Genomic DNA, 24,703 nt, shown 5'->3' on the forward strand with positions numbered 1-24,703 from the left:
TCTGTAGCCATCCTGCCGAACAGCTGATCAGCTCCCTGCCAACCCCAGGACTGGATAGAGCGCATACGGGGGGTCTGGGAGACCGTAAAAAGAGCATTACAAAAAGCAGCAGAGGCCTCAAAGGCTCAGGCCGATAAGGAACAGGCACCCCAAAAGCCTTTTCAGGTGGGGGATATGGTGTACCTGTCAATCAAGTACCTGCACCTGAAAATACCCTGCAAAAAGCTAGGGCCAAAGTTCATAGGTCCGTTCTGGATTATGCAGGTCATTAACCCAGTCGCTGTGTGGCTACAGCTACCCCGTCTTTTGGGGAAGGTGCACTCGGTATTCCACTGCACTTTACTGAAGCCAGTGGAAGAGTCTGGTCCTGTCACAGGGGACCATTATGAGATCCAAGAGGTGTTAGACTCCTGAATCCATCAAGGTCATTTGCAGTACCTGGTATAGTGGTAGGGGTACCCTGTTATGGATGCATCCTGGCTGGGGGAAGCAGACATAAAAGCCCCCCGGTTGTTACGGCTCTTCCACTGGCGGTATCCCCATAAGCCAGGAGGGGGGGGTTAGCTGCATCATCCGCCACAGCTCATGATTAATCACACGTTTCTCCTTGCCTTCCAGGTGGAGCCCTGGTAGAGGGGGCTGCCTGTCAAGCCTCTGTGGGCTCGACACTAACGGCAGGGGGGAGGGGGACAAGGACAGTGGCTGGGCGCGTCCGGATGCAGTGGAGGAGGCCAGTGACAAAAAAGGTGGTGACAGCCCTTCCCTTCCCCCCCCCCATTACCTGGACCGTCAAAGGGGAACCCGGCGGAGCATGGCTCCATGGCCGTCGGCTCCATGGCCATCCCGGCAAACAGCTGATCAGTGCAGGGAAGCAACAGAGAGCCGGAAACTTACAACGCATCCTTGCCTAGCTGCTCTTATCAGCACGCACGCCAGTTGGGAGACGCATATGAAGAGCGTTGGGAGGCGATTACTCCCAACTTTTTTTGTTGTTTCTGTGACTAAACACATGCCAGAATGTTCCATGATTAAACCAACCACCTGTGAACTCAACGGCTTGTTTCTGGTTGGAGCCAGGGGTGTGGCAAGGATGTCTGACAGTGTTCTTTGACGGCCTGGTTACCGCTAACTCTTCTAAACATAATTGCTTTCTCTAGTAATACAAGATGCAGTTTTGTGATTTTGCCTTCTAGCGACCTTTTTATTATAGGTACTTCTAATTCCTTTCTTGGAATAATGGCTTTTGTAATATCAAATTATCCAACCTAGATCTAAACAAGCGGTTCAGAAACAGGGGTCCTGCCTAGTTCCTCTAGCCAAAGCCATTATCTCAGCTTTGTTCTGATAAAGTCCAGAATCTTTGCTGTAAACGTGTAACTGCCCTTGATCATGCAAATGATCTGCTACCAAATTCCATATAAGCTTTGGGATAAATTTATTTTGTTCATATTTAAAGATGGTTTACATAATCTGCAATTCATCTATGTTTTGCAATACAGTTCTTCAATCAAGATTTCATATTAAAGGTATATACAAGAGGATTGAATATATATACTAAAATGAGCAAATCCCTGAAAGCTACCTCTAGAAAAAGGCATTTCTACCAAGTAATGTTGTCAAGCAAAAGTACACAGAATGCTGCATATTTTAAACAAAACACACAAGAAATTTCATGTATATTTATTAAAATGTAAAGTGAAGTGGAAACAAGATCAAATTGAACAATTTTGGAAAAATGAGAAAATCATCAAAACAAAATTGATATATTTGACTATCTCTAATTTGGAAAAAAAAAACTATATTGAGTTTGTTTAGCTAACTCCATCTGTCCCTAGCACATTTTTTTGTAACTTTTGTTATTGTGTGAAGTATTTCTGTGTATGAAGCCAAGTTCAGTTACAAACATACTCTTCCTTTCCTCCTATATCTATTGGTTCTTTTGCTTCTTCACTACTTGACATTTCCTTTGGTTAGCTATTATCCAAAAGGAGGTATTCCTCAGATTCATTATTCTGTTTTTTGAATTGCATATTTGCTTTTTGTTCTGCAACATAATTTTCTTAGGGTTAGGGTTATCAGAAAAAAAGAATGGCCCAACTTTGCTTCTGTGCAGATCAAAGCCAAAACATGCATCTAAAAGATGAAAATATTAAAGGTAAGCTGTGCCTGCACAAAAATCCATGATCAATCAGGAGAAGCCGCCCTTTATGTTCTTTTTTTCTGAAATGAGTTAACAAACTTCACTTGATGATTTTATGTCTTCCCTTCTCCAGAAATTATGCTTCAGCTGCTTATTCTGCTATTCAGATGTCCAAATTTTGGACGCCATCTTACATACAATATTCCAAAAGCTATTTCCCAAGTGCCATCTTTATTTGACAAATTAACTTCATGGCTGTATATTTTTATAGTGAAAATAATGGGCAAAATACCCTCTTAAGAAATTACCCATGAAAATGAAGCCCTCCTCTCACCTAGGTAGGCTCAGGCATTAGCTGGAAATCTATTTATTGTGAATGCTCTGAATTGGATTCCTACCCTAAGGAGTTGTCTTCAAGGATCCTTCATTCTCTCTAATGATCCTATGTGTTTGGGTGCTTAAGGGCACCAAGGATGGCTTTGTGGTCAGACTGTTGAAATTATTAGAGAAATTTCCAATAAATACATAAATTTGGGAAGTAGCAGAGCATGGAGGAGGAATTGTGGCCACACAAATAACAGTCTGTAGTTTTGTACCCCCTGTAAGGACTGATGATGATGATGATGACATTGGTTGGACAACATGTATGGAAGTTCCCCTGCAACTCCACAATAGCTCCAGGGAGAGATACTCATGACATTTTTTAAAGTAGCATCTGTGCTTCATTTTTTAAAAAAACTGCTTACTCGGGTACTTAAAGTATCGAATCTTGCAGAAATGTCTAAGATTTCTGCTTATTTGAAGGATCATTCACAAGAAAGATATATTTCAGTTTGGAGAAGATGGATAGATTATATTCAGAACAAATATGGGACTAAAAAGTTCCACTTAGCTTATGAGTAGATTTTAGAGGGATATTGTTATTAATTTTAGTATTAGTATTGATTATATTTTTGTTTAAGTTATTATTATTATGTTTTTAATAATTTGAATGTATCTATGTTAAAGGGGAGTTAAAGCACATTATGAATTTGGTTAATTTTATAATGGATAATTTTAGTTAGAATATGATTATTATATCTATAACCCTGTATTCAGCTCTGGGAAGTGGGGGGGGAAGGGGGGTGGTTTGGGGTGGGTGGGTTTTGGGGATATGTATTGTAAATTTTTTTTAAAAAACTAATAAAAAAACTGCTTACTCAAGATGGGTAATAGTACAAAATTCATTTTGGCTAAACTTTAATTTACATTTTTATTTTTACATTTTAGCAGGAAAAGGTGTTTTGCTCCTCATTAGTTTCCTTTGGCTGTTTCTCCCTACAATCTTGGAAACATTTCATTGCTTCCCTGGCATTTGCTTTAGGAAAGATCATCCTCACCTTGGCCCTTGGCCTTCATGGAACAAAGAGCAGAGCCATTTGCACTCAGGGTTTAAATGACAACCCCCAACAGGCTGGTAGAAGTGCCCGGCTGCAGCACAAAACAAACAACAGCAAAACACAGAGATGTATGCAATTAGTAATAGGGACGGTTTCCGGGAGATGGAGTAAGGATTTAGAAAGTAATAAAGTTAGGAGCATGCACCAACAGCAACTAGCTAATCTAATGAATACTAGGTCTGCTAGCACAAAAACAAGGCCTCAGCCTGAAAGATCTTGTTATTAATAGGGGTTGGAGTGCTTGTTTCCTGTTAATAGGAAAACAGAAATCAGGTGAAGCTTGTATCACAAACACATCATTTCTGTTCTTCTCCCTAGATCCATACTGATCATCTGAACCTGTGCTTCCTGACCATCTGGATAAAAGCTCCATGCCTGCACTGCATGGAGGAATACAATTTTGCATCCATAAGAGAAAATAAGTGTCAATTTGTATTAGAGTACACAGGATACTGGACAATAGTTTATAAAGCTGGGCAGAAGTCCCTAAGGATAACCCTGTTCAATAACAATAAATCAGAAGACAAGGGATTAGGCAGGACTACCGCATGCAAATGCATGGCATTGTAAAAGACCCTGGATTGACCCAGGATACAGGATACTGCTTGTATGCACAGGAAAGAACCAGGATGCTGCTTGTATGCAGCAATATCTGACTATCTTGGTGCAGTAATTCTTCCTGCAATGGCTGGCTTAGGTCAGCTGTATTTCAAATAGGCTGTGGTACAACATTAAGCCTCAATTAAGATGATAGAAGGGAAACAGGTCAGCCTCTTCCATAAGATTAAGGGAACTACTGCTATTGGAAACTTGTGTGTAAGCAGATCCCAATTATTCTGTCACGTTGCTCAGGATCTACTGATTGTTCTGGAGGTAATTTGCAGCAGATCAGAAAGGATTTCTGACACTCATTTAACACTAGAAGCAATAAAATGAGTCTTTTTTCTAAAATATTTTCCTGGTTTGTTTTTTTAAAAAAACCTGTACACACGAATGGGTGTTTTTTTTGTTTTGTTTTTTTGCATGAAAGGATTTTGTTCCATTCAGCTCTGTTGCTGATTCTATCTATCCATCTTTTGCTCTATGTTCAGTTTGGTAGATTATAGATACCTCATCAATAGTAGATCAAGCAAGTCAAAAGTTAATCCACCTCTGTTCCAATCTGATATTATTTTCTAGGTGGATAAGACCTAGTATACTGTGTTGAATGAGGTGACAGAACTGAAGAATACAGCATTTGTGAGAATGGAAATTTAGTTTAATGTATGCTATTTGAAAGCATAATTAAAAACAAAATAAAAGGAATGTTCAGTAATTCACCTTTTCAGAGTAGTGCTGGAAGTTAAGAATTTACACTTACAGTCAAGCAGCTTGTCCTGGACACAATACCATAAAATATTTTGTAAGACTGTGCACACAAAAAAACACCTCTTAATGAACTGGGCACTTAATCAACTTTGGGTTAAAATTGCTCAATTTTTAAACAGTGGCCACATGAATTCATATTGATCAGTCTCTCTATTATTTCAGCTGAGAACCAGCTCAAGGCTAAGATTGAATACATTTTTTTTTCAGTCAGGACATTTAGTCCTAAGAGAATTTTTTTCCAACCATGAAAAATTATCTTTTTATATTAGTTCAATAATTAGTTCAATAATTTCAAAATGCACTTGATTTCTCTTCTCATCCCAAATTCATGTTAACAATAATGTGACTATTTCTTCCAATTATTACATCTCCAGGATGAAAAGTTGACACCCTGCCATTTTAAAGCAATCTCTTAAGTGTTAACTAAATATGAGAAAGAATGTTGATGAATTAGTCTCATCCTAAAGTCATAAACCATGCCCCTGACAAATATCAAAGGGGTCACATAATAACTTTCTAGTTGTGTTCATAATGGTTTTCCAAGCAAATCACTTGACTTTACTTTGAATCACTACACACAAAAAGCCAAAATATAAATAACTTTTTAATTTTTTTGTAAACCACCTAATACCTGAAGCTTTCTGAGTGGTTTACAACAAACACACTAAAAGATACAATTTGAAAAATTTGAGTGTTTGCAATTTACATGCATTTACAAGTCTTGTAAATGTTTCAACATATTTTCTAGCAAAGCTATGTGAGTTATAATTTTTCACAAATGAAAGCACTAATCTATCCAAAAGTCATTTGGCTAGAATTTTACTAAATCAATCATATTAGCAGTGTTTCCTAACATGTTTCCCTCTAAATATACCAAAGGCCATAGCAATTCTGGAAGTCACTATCTCAAACATACATCTGGAGGGAGCCATTTAGTAAGTGGCTGAATGGTAAGTTGGGACTGATTGTAAATTGACCTTAAAACATACTGTATATCCTATTCTGTGCCCAACCCATGTTTCAAGATTCTCTAGTACCCCTCGTTAAGAAGTTCTGGACTAGCTATTTTGCTTCACTGTGGAAAAAAAGTATAAGCATTTCTTATTTCCCAGTTCCACCTTGTAGCAGGCAAAATGGCTTGATCATGTTCTTTCTACCAGCAGCAACTAAAAGCAAAAAATGGCACCAGAAATTTGCAGCAACCAGAAATGGAGTTCAAAAAATGGAAAAATTGGGCATTTAGTCAATGCAACACAAGCTACAAATAATAGAATTAAGAGAAACAAGATATTCATCCAAAAAGGAGCCTTGTTCCAGCAGCCAAAGTTACCTTCTCCATTCACAAATTCCAGTTCAGTTTAGAAGGCTGCTTAACAAAAGAGAAAGATTATATTTAGTAAGAAACTAAGTGTCCAAGATCTTGGCATCTGGGCATTTTTGTTCTGCCAAGCTGGTACCCTCCAGAATAGAGAGGTGAACAGGAGTTGGTCCCATATGTATTCCAATGAACTTCTTCGAGAAGGAGGCAAACTAGCTGCTAATGAGAAAAACAGCCAATAGATAAGCCAATTGGATCATAAAGATTAAAATTCTATCTTTTAATAGCTGGATGCATAAACATGACTCACAATGCATGCAGCTGCATCATCGTTTTTGTGCTTGAACCAGTGGATCCAAGGTAAAATGAAAATATTGAAATTTCCAGATTTGTAATTTGCATGTGAAATGCCAGTTACAGACTTGCTGAATGTCAGTGCTCAGAACTTGGCCTTGTTTGCATGTCACATGTAAAATAGTACAAACAACTTTATGTTAGATGTCACATTTTGTGAGCGATGGCATATCAACTGTCAATTAACGTTAATTTTTAAAGCACATCAAACCTGTGCCAACTAGAGAAGGAAAATCCAAAAACCAAACAGAAATCCTGTGTACAAGTTAAGACTTAGCCATAAATCTTTTGGAGATTCACTCTGCCTTCAAAAATTTCATTCAGTCTGAGAAATCAAAACATTTGCCATTTCCCAACATGCATCACTACTCTTCTGCAGTAGATCATAAAGCATTTCTTGTTCTCTCCTTTTGACCAGATTGTATTGTTGCTTTTATAATAGATTATGGGGTTTGTTCCCCCTTCCCTTCATTCTGTCTGTAGGTGATAAAAAAGTAAGAAACTTCGCTGAGTTCTTATAAAATTTTAACTATCAAGATTTGTTCCTTTAGACAACTTAGACATGTTTATTTCTTTACTATGACATGAGTTATATTTCACACATAATGTCTGGCTTAAAGAAGCTTCACTCAATCTGGTTCCCACAAATGTATTGGACTACATCTCCCAGAATACTCAACGAGTGTAAAGGACACAAGCTTGGAAAAATCCAGCACATAAGATTTACCCCAAGCAGTCATCCAGTGCTGCATTTCTTTCTATGAATATTGGAATCTTATGAACATTAACTTTACGTGATAGCTAAAGTTTCAGATTGCTGGAGGTTGAACCATTCTGGGCATGAGTTTGCGAAAGAGGGTTCCTGAAAATGACAATTTACCCTGATTAAAAAGGTGACCAGAAAGGTTGTTTATTGATGGAGACTTGGTTGGGTTGTGAGTTCTTTGCAATTTTCCCCCCTGTGTTTTTGTATGTTTTTGTTATTTTGTGTTTTGTTGAGTGAGGGGGGCAGGTTGGTTAATTACTCATAAGATATTGAGGGTGAGTAGTGACTTTATATCCTCTTGTTCCACTATGAAGTAGGACAGTATGGAGACTCAAGTCTGCAGAGTCATGGAGGCCATTATGTGAATCTTAGAAGCCACAAAGTTTGTAGCAGAGGCCTTGGCAACCATGGAAGCTGTAAAAATCCTTGTTGCAGTTTCAGGGTTTAGGGGAGACATTGTATGGAGATTTAAGGCTATGGACACTATAGAGACAATGGGATGGCCACAGAGGCGAGAAGACACATAGTAGTACAAAACCTGAGGTTGTGGCGGCTGCGGTGACCTTGAAGACTTTGAAGACTGCAAGAGTCATTATGGAGTTTTCAGAAACTGTGAGATACACCATGGTGTAGATGCTCAAAGCTGCAGACACCACAAGAACCCTTTATTAAGATCTCCGTCATCAACTTTGATCATTTTGCCAATGATGGGCAGAGGGAGGTATAGCAGGAGGCCAAAAGAAGGCCACATTCAGGGGAACCAGATCTGCAGTCTAAAATCAGTTTGGATATCCAACCTCAGTTCCTGCTCCTGGATCAAACTATTGATAATGCATGCCAGGTTAGTGCATAACAAACCATATCCATGATATTATCCTGGAGGCATGTGCCAACCTAGCATGCTTACTAAGTTGGGCTGAATGGGTGAGTCTCTTCTCAGAAATGTGTCCATCTGAGTTTCAGGTTCTACACCAGGTGAGAGCCCATGGGAGGTGAAGGGGCTATTGTCATCCATGAGTCATTGCAAGCTTTCAGGGCTTTGCTGTACAGATAATGAGATATGAGGCCCTCTGCTTGAATAGGGTCTTAAGGGAACCCTAAGGAATCCTAAGATTAGGATTGCTCTTGGTATACTTCCTATCTACTGCCTATTAGCATCCTTGCCTGAGCTGCTGAACTCCACTGCTGGCCTGCTAATAGTATCTCCAAGGTCTCTGGTGCTTGGGGATTTTAATTTGCCATTCAGTTGAGTCTGGTGCAATTCAAGAGTTTATGGCCTCCATGGCAAACATAGACCTGTCCCAAGTCACTGATAATGTAGCACATACTAGAGACTGTATATTAGATTTGGGGTTTTTTTTGTTCCAGTGTACTAGACATGTCCTCTGATAGTGAAGGACATTGACATCAATCTGAGCCATGGACAGATCACTCTCTTGATGCCTTTCAGCTCACTGTGTCAGCCCTCCCAGCAGGGAGTTGAGACACATTCAATCAGCCTGCCCTGAGTGATTGATGGACCATGGTCCATGGTGTTCCAAAAAGAGCTTGGGGTTTCCCCTCATTATCTCATGAGGGTTCAATAAGGCCCTAGCCACTGCCTAGAATGGGCAGGTGGCTTTGTTCTTGGATCATATAGTTCCTATGTGGCCTCTCTCTGTGCACTGATCCTGGGGTGTGCCTTGGTTTTGATGCTCTGGGAGATTCAGCACTGGAAGAGATGCCTAGCGTTCCATTAGGAACACTCAAAGTAGTCAAAAATATACCAGGCAAAAAAACACAACAAGATCAGCTAATTCTTCTTTATTATATGGCTAATTATGAAAATCTTTAACTTTATTATAAAGCAACACTAACAGAATCTTTCAAGTCTGAAAGCACGATTCTCCCACCATCTTTTTCCCACCTGATTTAGTTAGGGCAAATTCTTTCCAAGTTTCTTTCTCTGCCCATTAGTCAACTGTGGTCTCCTCCCCCTTTTATCTGATTGTTCTCTTCTCCTTGTCATTCTTGCATTTCGTTAAACAGCATGAGTCTGGCCAAGCACGGGTATTTCGTTTAATTCTAGTTGCTTACCTAAATGGGTTCATTAGCATTCTCAAATTCCTACTGGATCTTGTTCTTCTCTAATTAGGCAACATTAGGATTGTTTTCAGCTTGCTGCAGAATGATTCAGAAGATGTGCTTCAGACCTCAGGTCAGCATAACATCTCTCTTCTATGAATTAAAGAAGTTTAACCTTTTTCAGACTGAATCTGGGGGAAAAAATGCTACTATTTCAAGGAATCCATGCGTTAAAGTTAATGCATCTACCTAACGAAGCAGCACTATTTTTTCAGGCTGATGATGAAACTGAAAAAAGTTTGGGCTTGCACAGTTCAAAGCACTTCTGAACAGTGGTGGGATTCAAATATGTGAACAACCGGTTCTCTGTGTGGAGGCTGCTTCCAGAAGTCCATTCTGGGCCTGAGCAACAAAAAATTAGCTACCAGTTCTGCCGAAATGGTGTGAATCGGCTGAATCCCACCACTGCTTCTGAATCATTTTCAAAGTATGCACAATCCATCTTTGTAACCATATTGTTTGCATTTCTTTGGAAACCCCCTTTGGCCATTTGTACTAGTTATTTAGATTAATGGGATCCAAATTGCCAGTGATGGATTAAGAAAAAGATCTTGGAGCCACAATGGACATCTCAGTGAACATATTAATTCACTATGCAGGGCTGTGCAAAGGGCAAATTAATTCCTTGCTTGGAATTGTTAGAAAGGGAAGTGATAGCAGAACTGCAGTGAAGTTTGCCTTTTTGTAGCAGCTGGACTCTGGATTGAAATCTTCATTAAGCTGTACATTAGGAGTGTCAAACTCACAATGTCACGTGACGTGTCACGACGTATCGTGACTTTTTTTCCCATTGCTGGCAATGGGGTGGGCACAGTTTTGCCATGATGCATCCGGCCCGTGGGCTGGCAGTTTGACACCCCTGCTGTACATTGATGTAGAAATTTGGGTATTTTTTTATGTCATCTGGAAGAGAATTGAAAATAGAACTACCTAGATAATAATAGCCTTATACAAATCTGTGATAAGGCCACACTTGAAGTACTTCATAGAGTTTTGATCATCACATCTTATGAAGAATGTTATAGAATCAGAAACTATGGAGGAAGGTGGAGGAGAAAGAGGAGGAAGCAAGTGAATAGCAGTTGGGACTCCTTAAGATTGGAACAAATGAAGATAAGAGAAGTCAGTAGGTTATATAAAATCTTGCATAGTATAGTTAATATAACCACTGGATGATTCCCCCCCTCCTTTTACACTATGTTAGAACTAGAGATTTTAACTAACTGCAAGGAAATGGAGGATCAGCAGGAGGAAAAACTTTTTCACACAGTGGAATTGACTGTCATAAACTGTAGAAATAGCAGCAACTCTAGATTGTTTCAAAGGGCGACTGGAGAGACGGATGGTAAATCAGGCTACCAATTGCTGTTAAGATTGACAGTTGTTTACCATCCCCTGAACATGAGCAGTATCTCTGAAATGGTGACTGCTGAGAAATGATTGCTGAACTAATATTTTCCAACACAAGTTTGTGAACATCTCAAATATACCCAATTAGCTGCTGTGAGAAATACAGAATACTGGCTTTCTAACATTGCATTATTCAACCCCGTAAATGTCTGCCGCATGGTTCAATTTTGTCCTTGTGTTCCATTCTGGTTATTAGCCCATTTACCCACATTTTCTCAGTACTGTATACCCTTTCTTTGTCAACAATTCCTTCATACCCAAATGTTTTTTGTACATGCTGGACTTCAGCAAGAATTCTGAGCCCATGAGCTGTTCGGATTGTGCAATCAAAGATGTAAAAAACTCTTTTGACCTATTTTTTTAAAATGTTGAAAGAAAACCTAAAATAATTCTTTTGATTGCTTGTTCTGGTACAGTGACTTTGTTAAGTGTTTACATAGCAAATGCAATAGTACCTTCACAGTAAGCAAGGGCTCCCTGGTAGTATGAAAATCCAATAGCAAGAAATAACTTGTTTGGGCTAGTTGCATTTCAAGTTTCAAACAAGTCCATATTGCCTTTCCGGGAAAAGCTAATAGGACTCCAAATAGTCTGAATGAGTGTTGACTATCATTCATAAAAAGCATCTGAGTCCATTGGACATGTGTGATCAAGTATCCTATTCTCTGCACAAATATAAGCCCTGGGATGAGTTGCGTTAAAAAAAGGAGCATAAGAAATGTAGTCACTTTTCTGAGCAAAAAAAAAATGTAGCTTAGAGGGACTGTATAGGATGCAGAGGCCAACTGCATTCTTATTTTTAATTCCACTGCATAATTTGACTATGCCCTTACTCCAGATCATTTACTTCTTTTCTGGGGATGTTTTCTTTCAAAATGATTACAACAGGAGTAAACCAACACCCAAGCCTGCAGGTGAACTTGTTCTAGCTGAATCAACCAGCTGGCGGGCTCAGTTTGCTCCTCAGTTACCCTGCCCCAAGAATTGTGCAGGCTTGCATTTATGTTTCCACACACAATTCAGGAGGAAGCAGCATTAATTATGCTACCTGATTCTCAGACAGATTGGGGTTAATTGGGGTCAAACTTGAAGAGGTGGGGGAGTACCAAAGAAAGGAAAATGGAAGGAAATTAGCATACATCTTACCAGAGATGTAAATAAAATGATCAAAAATAACCCATTCACATCCTCTGCCATTAAATAGAAGAGAAGGACCATCAGCAAAGTTACAATGGTTACAAGTGCACTGCGGGAAGCCCTAAAATAACAGGTTAAAAACTGATCATCATGTAGTAAATTTATCTATGTGGACACTACCCAAAGGTGCTTTTTTCAGCAGGCAACTGGACTTTCTTGTGTTTCTTTTTGAAGACATTTCACTTCTCATCCAAGAAGCTTCTTCAGCTCTGACTAGATGGTGGGGAGTGGACGGATTTATATTGCTTGCAGACAGCTGGTCATTTGCATTTCTTTAGAGCATGGGTGTCAGACTTGCCATGTTATGTGATGTGTCGTGATGTATTGTGACTCTTTTTCCATTGCCAGCAATGGGGTGGGTGCGGCTTCGGTATGATGAAACCGGCCCACGGGCTGGTAGTTTGACACCCCTGCTTTAGAGAGTCACTGGAGGTTTGCCTGAAAAAAAAAGCACCTTTGGGACAACCATACCTGGATGACTGAGAAACTTCATAGACATATGTGGAAGTCAAAAATGAATTAATGGCACATAATTAATATAGAAATTAAAGTACTGGACTAACTTTCGGGAATCCACCTTCCAGTCCTTCCCAGCAAAAAAGATCTCTAACTCACAGGATGGTTGTACAGGGAAAAAGGATGGAGCACTATGTACACGACCTTAAGTTTCCAAATGAAAGGCAAGATATAAATCTAAGAACCAAACACACACGTAATTACTACCATTCCTAATCTACTAAGATCTGAAAGCTATGAAAAGGAGCTTTTGGAACGAATAGGTCTTGTTAGTCTGCAGTATAATGATCAGCATTCACTTTGGATGCATGTGACATCAAGGAGATATTTTTTTTAATCCAAGCCCAGCAGGGTTTAAGCAGCTCACAGCTGGTGGGGAACTGCATTAAGTAGCTGGACCAAGATAGTTTTAATATGGAAAGTGCTTTATAATTGTTATCTAGCTTATCCTCACCACCAGTGTGCTAAGTAGGTCATTCTCATTCCCTTACCTTACTGATGGCTGGCTGCAACTGAAAACTAAAAACAAGCCCACATTAGCCCTCTGCTACAAAAAGACACCTACCAATGCAATGCTAATTCAATTCAAGAAATTTCAAGGGAAATATAATTATTTGCATGATAGTTCAATGTTGTAAACTATAACTGGTCCATAGCTGAGGACCACACTGTCACATTTTGTACCAATTGAACCTTTTGGATACTTTTCAAGGGCAGCCCCATGTGGACTGTGATACAGTAGTCCATTCAGGAGGTAATTGGGGCATGAATACCTGTGCACATAATTTCTTGATTCAGGAAAGGGTCCAAATGGTTCACAACAAAGTTGTGCAAAGGCCCTCCTAGCAACTGCCACCTCTTTTTCAATCAGGAGTCTTGAGTCCAGAAGGTCCTACAGATTTGTGGCAGTATCAACCCATCCAGCACTAGAGATGATAAAGTCCCAGGTTTGGTAGGCCCTACAACATAAACTTACTCAGTCTAGCCAGGTGTTCTGTACCAGCCTGCTACCGGCCTTGCAGAAAGGCAACCCCTGTACAAACGGCAGAGGCTGGAATACGTCTGCCAAATTTATTACACACACAAACAAAACATGAAACAAGATACCGGAGCTTTGATCCTCTATCGGAGCGGTTGCTTTCCAGCCCTCCCCCAAACACTCCCTTTATAAGAGTTCAGGGCGTGGCCTCTCTTTGCCTCCTTCCGAGAAGTCCCACAGCCTTTCTCTGCTTGCTCCTACTTGACTGTCTCCTGCGTCGGGCGTCCTTGAACAGGGCCAGCTGTGGGGTCATCTTCATCCACACTGTCGGGCTCACACAGCTGGGTCTCCACCAAGTAAGAGGGGCCTGGCTGGGGGCTCTGCGGAGCCTCCAAGCCATCATCAGCAAGTTCTTCTTCAACACCCCCCTCCTCCCCCTCATCTGAGTCATCCGAGTCATCCGACCCAACTGCCGAACCCACAGGCTGACCCTGAATCACAACACTATCCCGCACCGCAGGGCCCTTCCCCCGGGGCTGCCGATCCGGATGCGGTCAGGATGGGAATTGTTCATGAAAAGCAGTCACCAACGCAGGGGCATGAACGGCGGTCGCGTCTTCCCAGGTGAAGTCCTCTGGTCCGTAACCTTTCCATTCAATCAGGTACTGGAAACGACCTTTCAGCCAACGGGAATCCCTGATGCTGGCGACCTCGTACTCGGGGGTGCTGCCTCCATCACGAGGTCCTGATGGGGGAGGTTCCGCTCGGCGGAGTGGACAAGCCGGTTGCTCGGGGACCAACAGAGACCGATGAAAGACTGGGTGCACGCGCAGGGAACGTGGCAGAGTTAAGCGATAGGCGACCGGATTGATGACAGCCTCGACTGGGAACGGTCCTAAATATCGGTGATCTAACTTTCTCACCGGCCGTGTTGACGGTAGATTCCTGGTGGACAACCAGACCCGATCCCCCACCGATAGTGGAGGCGTATCCCGTCTTGACCGATCAGCAAACCTTTTGTAATCGGCCTTGGCCTTCTCTAACTGACGTCGCACCAATCGATGGATCGCCTGTAACTCTGCCATGAAGTCGTTCGCTGCCGGCTCCGGTGAGTCCACGGGAGAAAGGGGGAAAAACCGGGGGTGATAACCCACATTGGCCAAGAACGGTGTCATCTGTGTGGAGGTGTGCTGCGAATTGTTAAATGCAAACTCAGCTATGGCCAGATAGTCCACCCAATTGTTCTGCTGCAGATTGACGTAGCAGCGCAGATATTGTTCCAGGATACCGATGACCTTCTCGGTTCCCCGTCAGTTTGAGGATGATGCGTGGACGAGAGGCAAATCTTGATATCCAACGCATGCATCAACTCCTGCCAGAAGCGGGCTGTAAACTGGGCCCCCCTATCGGAGACGACTCTATCAGGGAGGCCGTGCAGCCGATATACCTGCTGAATGAACATATGACTAGTGGCGCGGGCTGACGGTAAGCCGCGACAGGGGATGAAGTGCGCCATCTTGGTCAGCATGTCCACCACCACATACACTGTCGTGAAACCAGAGGATGGGGGTAAATCCGTCAGAAAGTCCATGGACACAGCCCCCCAGGGTCTTTTGGGTGTTGGCAAGGGCTGCAGTAATCCAGGCGGGGCCCCTGTCGCTGACTTGGCCTGCCTGCATGGGATGCAGGAGGTGACATAGGACTGGACGTCGTGTCGGACTCGGGGCCACCAGAAGGTACGGGAGACCAGGTTCAGGGTCTTGAACAGGCCAAAATGCCCCGCTGCCGGGTTATCGTGACACTGGCTGAGGATGAGTCCCCTGAGTGGCCCTCTCGGAACATAGAGCCGGTCACGATAATACAAGAGTCCATCCGTGACCGTCCAAGGAGAATCTGGCCCCACCTCCTCCTTCCGCTGAGCCACCCACACCTCCTGCTGCTGTGCCTCCCGGATCCGAGCCCGTATATCAACCGGCTCCCGTACCGCAGCAAAAGACTCGACGGGGATCACTGTCCTGGGCAGAAGCTTGTCTTCCACTCGGGAATATTCGGGCTTCCTGGACAGAGCATCCGCTCTTTGATTGTGCCCGCTTGGTATGTACCGAACCCGGAAGTCAAACCTCGCAAAGAAAAGAGACCACCGGATCTGGCGTTGGTTCAAATTCCGAGCGGTCTGCAGGCTTTCCAGATTCTTATGGTCCGTCCGGACCTCGATTTGATGCCGCGCTCCCTCCAGATGATGCCTCCAGGCCTCGAACGCCACTTTGATGGCCAGCAGCTCCTTCTCCCAGATTGTATAATTGCGCTCCGAAGGGTTCAGTTTTCGTGAATGATACGCGCAAGGGAAAAGGGTACCGCTGGGCGTCATTGCCTGGAGTAACACTGCCCCAATGGCAATGTCGGAGGCGTCCGCCTCCACGACAAACGGCCGTTGCGGGTCAGGATGCTTCAAGATGGGCTCCTTCATGAAGGCTTCCTTCAAAGTCTGGAAAGCCTGTTGTTCTGATGCGTTCCACTGGAACCGAGTCTTCTTCTGCAGGAGCTGGGTGAGGGGGGCTGTCAAGGCAGCAAACCCAGGGATGAAAGTTCAGTAATAGTTGGCAAATCCAAGAAGTCGCTGAACATCCTTCACGCGACGCGGGGGTTGCCAACTCTGCAAAGACTCAACCTTACTCGGCTCCATGGCGATGCCCTCAGGAGAAATGCGGTGACCCAGGAAATCGATGGTCACCCGGTAGAACTGGCACTTTTCCAACTTGGCAAACAGCCGATGTTCTCGGAGTCGCTGCAGGACCTGACGGAGATGCTGATGGTGCACCTCACGCGACGGGGAGTAGATCAGGATGTCGTCCAAGTAGATCATGACAAACTGGTCCAACAAATCCCGGAAAATGTCATTCATGAAATGCTGAAACACAGCGGGGGCGTTGGTCAGGCCAAACGGCATCACCGTGTACTCAAAATGTCCATAGCGAGTACCAAACGCCGTCTTCCACTCATCACCCGGCCGAACCCTGACGAGGTTGTAAGCTCCACGCAGGTCCAGTTTCGTGAAGATCTTAGCCTCCCGGAGTCGGTCCAAGAGCTCGGGGATGAGGGGCAGCGGGTAACGGTTGCGCACCGTGATGGCGTTGAGTTTTCGGTAATCGCAGCAAAGCCGTAATTCGCCCGACTTCTTTTTGACGAAGAGCACGGGTGCAGACACTGGCGAGGACGAGAGCCGGATGAAACCGCGAGCCAAATTCTTCTCCAGAAAGTCCCGCAATGCAGCCAACTCGGGCTCCGACATGGAGTACAAACGCCCCACTGGGAGAGGCGCATCAGGGACTAAATCAATGGGGCAGTCATAGGGCCTGTGCGGGGGTAATTGATCCGCCTCTGACTCGCTGAACACATCAGCAAAGTCGGAAAGTTCAGGAGGCAAGGAAACCCCTGGGGAACCCTCCACCTGGCCGGCACAGATATGGCGGGAGTGGTCCACGCACTGCAAGCTTGGGAAGGTGACCAAGTTCTGTGACCAATAGATCTGTGGGTCATGCGCCCGGAGCCACGCCAGTCCCAAGACCACGGGGAAGTACAGATCTGAGGTGATATAGAACTGGATGGCCTCCACATGGGAACTGATGGCCATACATAATGGTTGCGTGGCGGCCGTAATAGGCCCAGACAGGAGCACTCGACCATCGATAGTCTCCACTAACATGGGCGGATCCACCGGGCACTGGGGAACAGCCCATTTGGCCACAAATGCTGAGTCCATAAAATTTGTGGTGGCCCCAGAGTCAATTAAGGCATGGACTGGAATCCCCTCTGGCTTGCCAGGAAGGATCAGACGTGCCTCCAAAATCAAATGCCGTGGAGGTCCACAGGCAGCATCGGAAAGACGTCGCTCAGTGTTGTTGTGGGACGCCCGATCTATCACACCGTCTAGATCGGGCTCGGGGCGTTTCCCGACAGAAAAGTAGGGGACTTTCTCGGGGCAGGCTCGGTCACTGATGCCCGCTGTCGCTTCTTTGGGCAAAAAGCAGCCAAATGTCCAGGGTCCCCACAGTAAAAACACAACCCCCCCGATCGTCGTCTGTTCATTTCAGTCACTGATAGACGAGACCTGGCGGCACCCAGCTCCATTGGCTCCTCCCTTTGAACTGGGGGCTCACGCACAACAGGGGCGGCAGGGGTCTGTGGGGTGGCACGGCGACTCCTTCGCTGCTGCAACCGAGCATCGATCCGCAGGCAGAGATGGATCAGCCCATTCAGGTCTGAGGGAATATCCACACGGGCCAGCTCATCCAACATCTCCTCCGACAATCCATCCTGGAAGGCATCCACGAGCGCAGCCGCATTCCAGGCGGAATCCTGGCTAAGCAGCCGGAAATCGCTGATATAGCCCTGTAGGGGGCGTTGACCCTGCCTCAGAGCTTTCAGACGTCGAGTGGCAGTCTGCGTCTTAATAGGGTCCTCATACATCAGACGCATATGATCACAAAACCCCACAAAGTTGTCCAACAATGGGCTAGGTTGAGCCAGCAGAGGCGTGCCCCAACGAGCTGCATCACCCGAAAGAAGGCTTAACACAAACCCCACCTTATCCCGGTCAGTGGGGAAATCAGCTGCTCTCACGCTGATAAAGAGCTGGCATTGTCCCAGGAAAGCAGGAAACAGTTCTGGAGTACCTGTAAATTTATCCGGCATTGCAACTTGGCATTTTCTCCTGGGTGGGGGTGCAGCATGAACCTGAGCTTGCAGTTGAGCCACCTGAGCTGCCAGCAAAGTGAGTTGCTGGGTGAGCTGGGCATTCTCGGCACGTAGCTGCTCCATAATATTAGTAAGGGGTGGGAGGCTGAAAGCAAACTGTTCTGTACCAGCCTGCTACCGGCCTTGCAGAAAGGCAACCCCTGAACAAACGGCAGAGGCTGGAATACGTCTGCCAAATTTATTACACAAACAAACAAAACATGAAACAAGATACCGGAGCTTTGATCCTCTATCAGAGCGGTTGCTTTCAGCAAACCAGCCCTCCCCCAAACACTCCCTTTATAAGAGTTCAGGGCGTGGCCTCTCTTTGCCTCCTTCCGAGAAGTCCCACAGCCTTTCTCTGCTTGCTCCTACTTGACTGCCTCCTGCGTCGGGCGTCCTTGAACAGGGCCAGCTGTGGGTCATCTTCATCCACACTGTCGGGCTCACACAGCTGGGTCTCCACCAAGTAAGAGGGGCCTGGCTGGGGGCTCTGCGGAGCCTCCAAGCCATCATCAGCAAGTTCTTCTTCAACACCCCCCTCCTCCCCCTCATCTGAGTCATCCGAGTCATCCGACCCAACTGCCGAACCCACAGGCTGACCCTGAATCACAACACCAGGGTTCATTTGAAATCTGTTGTTCCCCATCTAGACACCCAGAATCTCCAGGCCCTGAGAGGATATTAACAGCATCACTTAATTCATCACACATACGGTGAAAGTTGCTCATCCTGCAGCTTCATAAAGATATTTAAAAGGAGCAGAAAGGGTACTGAGGCAGGGATGAGGTGGTGGTGGGGTCCTCTTACTTGCAATCAACACTGACTGGAACTAACCCCAGAGGAAGGAGGACAATCAGCATAAAACAGTGCTGCCCACCCTCCACTCTCTGAGTCTTTCCTGAAGGCTACCATAGTCAATAGTACTGAAGGCCCTAAAGAGACAAAGAAGAGCAAGGATACATGCACTATCCCCATCCCGCTCATGATGGGATCATCCAAAAGTGTTGTCCCAGACCCAGACCCAGTCCTGAAATCTGATTGAAAGGGGTCCAATAATACAATTGATCCAGGGTTCTCTGACGCTGTTGCACAACCTTCTCAACAATCTTCCCTAAAAAGGGAAGGTTGGAAACTGGGTAAAAGTTATCCAGTATGGTTTCTTGAGGTGAACAAATGACTCCTTAAAAACCAAAGAGACAATCTACTTTGTTGAAAGAGAATTGCTAGAACTCAGCCACATGTCACCTCTTGGGAAGCTTTCAAACTCATCTGAGATAACAAAGCAAGACTGCAACCTGGGCACCTCTGAAGGTTCTGCATCAAAGCTGTTTGAGGCTTAGAGTCCAAATCCTTCCTGAATACATGAATTCAAATTCATGCATTCTTGATACATCCAGTGAAGAGGAGTGTGGCATTTGCTCTGAATAACTAGTTTATTTTTTTATTTACTCAATTTTTAACCTCCTCCTTTATAACTATAACTCAAGGCAGAGAACATTCATAATACTCTTTCCTCCTCCTCTTTTTCCCCACAACAATAATCCTGTGCAATGGGTTGGACTAAGAGAGAATAACTGCCCCCAAAACTCACCCAGGCATCTTTCATGCTTAAGGAGGAAGTAGAACTCCCAGTTTCCTGGTTTTGGGGCCAGCATTACACCAAACTGGCCACTACTGTATTATTGGAAGGTTTTCTGCTTCTGTGCATTGAAACTTTGCCTCCTTAGTTCAGGCTGACATCTGTGGTCATGGCTAAAGACATCCAGTTGCTGTAAGGGTTGTTCCTCACATTCCTGTAACCATAGTATGAACATAACCCAATAAATAGGTTTTAGAGGGTTTTTTCCCCCATATGCTCATCAAGTTGCCTTCACATCATCTCCAATCCACAACTAAGCTTAATTAGGATTTAGGATTTATTAAATTTATATGCCGCCCTTCTACCTAAGGACTCAGGGCGGCTCACAACAATAAAAATTAAGAGACATAAAATACAAAAATTAAGAAAGAATTAAACAATGAATATAAGAAATACGGGACAATTTACACAATAAAAACCAAATTAAAAAAACCATGGTCAGTCCAGGCCCGCTTGTTGGAACAACCATGTCTTCAGGTCACGGCGGAAGGATCGAAGGTCAGGGGCCGTCCGCAGCTCCGGAGGCAGTTTATTCCAGAGGGTCGGCATGCCCACAGAGAAGGCTCTCCCCCCGGGGGTCGCCAGCCGGCATTGCCTGGCCGACGGCACCCTGAGGAGGCCGACTTTGTGGGAGCGAACCGGGCGATGGGAGGTTGACAATGGCAGCAGGTGGTCTCGCAAGAACCCCAGGCCTAACTGTTCCAGTGTTAATATTTTCCTTCTTCTTCTGATACCATTTCTGCAGTATCATTTTATACCATTACTGTAGAGATACTATACATTATTTCTACCATATCATTCTTCATCTATGATGTGATTGGTGGATGATGCAGATGATTTGGTGAGAGGCTGGGATCTGCCCAGTTCTTGCTGGCCACCTTCTCCCTTACGACATTCTTTGCCATTTGCTTACATAATGCCTGATCAGCATTTTCTGAAGGCAGGGGAATCCACTAATTATATATACATATATATATAATTATATATATGTATATGTTGATAGGGCTCGCAACTTGGGCGTCCTCCTGGATTCACGACTCAATTTTGAAGACCACATAGGAGCCGTGACCAGGGGAGCTTTTGCCCAGGTTCGCCTGGTGCGCCAGTTGCGTCCCTATCTGGACCGAGATGCCCTACGCACAGTTACTCATGCGCTCGTGACCTCCCGTTTGGACTACTGCAACGCTCTCTACATGGGGCTGCCCTTGAAGACCACTCGGAGGCTTCAACTGGTGCAGAATGCGGCCGTGCGAGCTGTAATGGGGGTCTCCCGATACTCCCATGTAACACCTCTACTCCGCGAGCTGCATTGGCTTCCGGTTGCTCTCCGGGTGAAATTCAAGGTGCTGGTCATTACCTATAAAGCCCTACATGGCTTGGGTCCGGGGTACTTGAGGGAACACCTGCTGCCAGCATCAAGTGCCCTTCGTCCAGTGTGCTCCCACAGGGAGGGTCTGCTCAGGGTCCCACCGGTAAGAGATTGCCGGCGGGTAACGCCTAGGGATAGGGCCTTCTCAGTGGGGGCGCCTGCCCTCTGGAACCAGCTGCCAGTGGAGCTGAGGACTGCCCCCGACCTCCGTTCATTCCGCCGGGGCCTGAAGACCTGGCTCTTCGAGCTCTCTGGCCCAGGCTGAGGATTAATTTATTTTAACTGGGGTTTTAGTTGCACAGGGTTAAATTTAATCTTTTTTAAACTGGTTTTAACTTTTGTATTTTTGGTTTTTAATTCCCTGTAAACCGCCCTGAGTCCTCAGGGAAAGGGCGGTATATAAATGTAATAAAATAAATAAATAAATAAATAAATAAATAAATAAATAAATAAATAAATAAATAAATAAATAAATAAATAAATATGTGTGTGTGTGTGTGTGTGTGTGTGTGTGTGTGTGTGTGTGTATACACTTGACTCCTGTTAAAACAGTAGTGAGAGCACCATCCTTCAGCCTTATTACTGAAATAGACTAGGGATCGGCAGTGAGTGCAGAGCAATTATGCCAGCCAGATTTTCTGCCAGTTCATGACTGGAAGCTCACACTAGCATTAGTTCTTGCCTCAGACTTCACCAAGGAGAAAGCAAGGGGTTTCAGGTAGGAGCTGAGATCCTCATGCAAGACTAGTTCTTCCCTGTAGACTAAGAGAAGCCAGAGCAACTAGGGTGGGAAGGCTGGGTGGAGATCAGAAAACAGTGTAGGGAGTGTTGCTTTTCTATTCTAGGCCATCAATAAACTGAGCTAATAAGAGAAGGGTGGGGTGGGGGAACAGTTCTAAGTGAGCAGAACACAGGGAGAGCCCTTAATGTTATTCACCCTCACTTTTTTAAAGCCACATTCCTTTCTCCTTCATAAAGGTTCTCTTCATATACTAAGCTACATAATCTACCCAGTGGCAATTTATTATGGGATAGAAGGAAATCTAGTCAATTTATCATACCTTTCTATCATTAGGAAAAGTGTTAATCCCTTGAAAGGAAGGGTGGGGATCCTGTGGTTTTTTAGATGCTGATGAATTTGGAAGTTTCTGGCTGGCAGCGTATTGAATTAAATCAGGGGAATGTCAAGCTTTGTTTGCACACCTAACATTCATGAATAACTAGGACAAAACTAGATTTGATTTGAATTTACATTTAATTAAAGTTAAGTACATGTCAAATGATTAACCTCTTGTCATTTATTTAATAGTTTTCCCCTTCTGTCAGGAACAAAAAAAGAAAAATGATGCAAACTTTTGAATGTTTCTAGCTTTTCAGAAGCCTAGCACACTAATTTTCAGAGGCATATTCAGTCCAAAAGTTAGCTCTGAACCAGACTGGCCTTTAGTCTCATTCAGAAAATATTTTACATCCTTGTAAAATAGGGGGGAGGGGGTTTGAAGCAAAGTGTAACTCTTTCCTTGTATTATTTCCAAAGGAAGATGATACTTAATAATAGACAATCCTATCTCTTCCCAAAAGTGAGATTGGGCAGAAAAACAAAATCATCAGCCCAATTTTACATATACGTTATTTGGAGAAAAACTTCTCTATTTTCAGATAAATTTAGCCTGGAAAGCAATGGAATGGACATCTAGACTCTAGACACTTATTATAAACTCATTTGAATAGGGAACATTATGTAGCTCTATTAACTCACAAGAACAGCACACTGGGCTAGTAGAAGCCTTGAAGTTTGCAATGCAGATGATCGTTCACTTATGGCCACTATCAGAATTTCTTTTTGTAAGCTAGTCAGTGAGTTATGTCCAATTTTACAACCTTTTCTAACATGGTTGTTAAGAGGATTACTCCAGTTTTTTAGTAAATCAAGTGGTAATTAAGTGAATTTGGCTGATCTCTTTGACTTTGGTTGTGAGGAATCAAAATGTTGATCATAGACCCCACAATGCTGCAACCAATGCTATACCATGCTGGTTGCCAGCAAAGTTTGATGACATAACCATGGGGATGCTGCAATGGTCATAAGTTTGAGGACCTGTCATAAGTCACTTTTTTCAGTGTCGTTGTAACTTTGAATGATTATTAAATGAACAGTTCTAAGTCAAGGACTACCTGGAGTATAATAAATATTTAAAGGAAAAAAAACATCCTACATGAAATGTCAAAACTATCCAAATGAAGATGAAGCAGGCTTTATTCTCATGGAAAGTATGTCCATCAAATGCCTAATGGGCCTTATGAACTCTCCTCACCCCCATTAGTAACTAAAGCCTAAAAGTGATTCACTTTGAGATATGACTGGGAAGCTGTGTAAATGACTTATTAGCAATACCTTAATTGGAAACCAGCTATACATATTTATATGCTTTCAGCTTCCAGCCAAAACATATTATGAAATCTGTTCTCTACAATCAAGCCCTATAATAAATCAAGTTTGTTCAGACTCATCAGATGGATTAGTACTAAAGGATTTAAATCAAGCACTTATGAAACTCAACAGCTATGCAATAAAGTAAAAACACAAATCAGTTAAGCCAACCTGGTACTATAAGACAATTGCAGGGGAAAATAATGCACTATCATCAATATAATAACCATCATCTTAAATATGAATATGTTTTTGTTTGAATTCCTGAGGTACATTGAAAAATGAAAAATAGTTCCATTCAGAACATTGAATGTAACATCAGAAAAACAATACATTTCATTGGATCAGCTTTTGAAAGGTGACGGTGACTTCTATGAAGTCACTAGAAATTGCACTGGAAAAGATGTGGCTTTATTTTCCACTCCCCCTCTTATGCCTGAAAAGAAGACACTACATTTGAACTACTTCTATTAAAGAGTGAAATGTCATTTCCCATTTTTTCCAAAATTTTATTGACTGATGCATTCAAGTTGGCATCAGTTCTTAGCAACTACATAAATATGTCTTCTGCAGAATGATGGGTCCCAACCTGGTCCTTGTTGTGTCCATAGTAATGGGAGTGGTTTCCCAAGGCGGGAAAACCGGGTACAGTTATTGGTTGTTACATTCTCGGCGGGAGATTCTGGGCCGGGGATTGGTTATGTTTAAAGGTACCTTAGTATATAAGATAGGGCTCAACGGCTGTTAGCCAGTTGACCCATGTGCACTCAATAAACGTTCTCTTGTTCAACCTCGCTGTCTACGCCCGTCATTCCGGACATAACAGTGGCGACGAAGGTGGGATAGACGGCGGAACAGCGAAGGAGCCGCGGAAGCCAGCTGAGCGAAAAGCGGGAAATTTGAATCACAGTCAACC

Source organism: Vipera berus, assembly GCF_964194415.1.
Source record: "Vipera berus genome assembly, chromosome: 1".
Classification (NCBI taxonomy): domain Eukaryota; kingdom Metazoa; phylum Chordata; class Lepidosauria; order Squamata; family Viperidae; genus Vipera; species Vipera berus.